Below are 1,388 nucleotides of genomic sequence, written 5' to 3' on the forward strand. Positions count from 1 at the left end.
AGCTGACATCTTTGCTCCTCAACACTTCAAAAAGGTCTTGTGCATCAGATTTGCCTAATGCAATATGTCATTTGATTCTCTTCCTTAGAAGTATCTAAAAAGAATATATGAAAGTAGAGTCAGGAATATCAAAATACTTGTTTCTAGTTAATGGTGACCTCAAAGTTCAGGATAAGATCCAGAAAGATAAAATGGATCTTGAGGATAACTCCATTATCCTGGATAAAAAGAAACAAAGAAGGGTAAAATTGTTTGCCTTCTTTACTTAGCTGTTAACAAATTATTATATTTTACAAAATAATGGCTAATACAACTTAGTCAAGAATATTTCAGGTGGTCTCTCCCACTCTGTGAAAAAGAGGCAGTTTGGTTCTGGAGATTATGAACTATTCCAGTTTATTTTCTAAACTCTATTACCATGGAGCACCATGACTTTGTAGGATCAACACTGGTCTTTGAAGCACAAGGTCAGTGCTTTCAGCTCGCCAGCAGTTCTATAGGAGAAAGATGACACTTAGTGCTCTGCAATGATTTACAGCTTCTGTAACCTTATACAGGGTCACTATGAGTTGAAATCAAATTGATGACACTTCACAGCAACAACATTTTAATGGAAACTTAATAACATTTTCTGGGATTTAGATTATTTGGAATAGTGGGAAAGATGCAAATGATCCCTGCTCCATGTAATGTTCTTGTCTTGATTGACTCTAACAGGACTCCTTTTTAAGAATGAAGAGCAGTTATTATTTATTGCCTTGTCACTGGAAGCAGAATGAAGGAGAAATTCAGCAGTGCAGAGTTAAACAGTACTATCTTTTATCTAAAGGCAAAAATCATGTAAAGTAAAATATTTATAACTCTTTTTAAAGTGTGGGTTCAATCATTCTCAACAAATTTCTCTATTATCTTTACAGAGTTCTAACTTAAGAAAGAAATCATATACTGTTAAATATACTATTTGAACTAAATGGACTCAATCCATCTATTAGAAATCAGTGTTCTATTTCTAAGAGGAGATAAACATGGGTATTGATTAAATTGATTAGTGACATAACACTAGCATTCACTAGTTATTTCTATGTGTTAGATAATGTGACAAAATGAATAAGAAACAGGCCCCATGTGACATTACCAATAAATAACAGAGCTGGGATTTCTAAATAATCATTTATTTTAAAATACTTTACCCCTGTTTTTGTTTGTTTGTTGTTGTTGTTAAGTACTGTGGAGTCGATTACGACTCATAGTGCCCTGCACAGGGTTTCCGAGACTGTAAATCTTTACAGGAGCAAAATGCCTCATCTTTCTCCAATGGAACTGCTGGTAGTTTTGAACTTCTGATCTTGAGGTTGGCATCCTGACTCATAGCCACTATGCTACCAGAG

Source organism: Chrysochloris asiatica, unplaced genomic scaffold (genome assembly GCF_000296735.1).
Source record: "Chrysochloris asiatica unplaced genomic scaffold, ChrAsi1.0 scaffold00065, whole genome shotgun sequence".
Lineage (NCBI taxonomy): Eukaryota > Metazoa > Chordata > Mammalia > Afrosoricida > Chrysochloridae > Chrysochloris > Chrysochloris asiatica.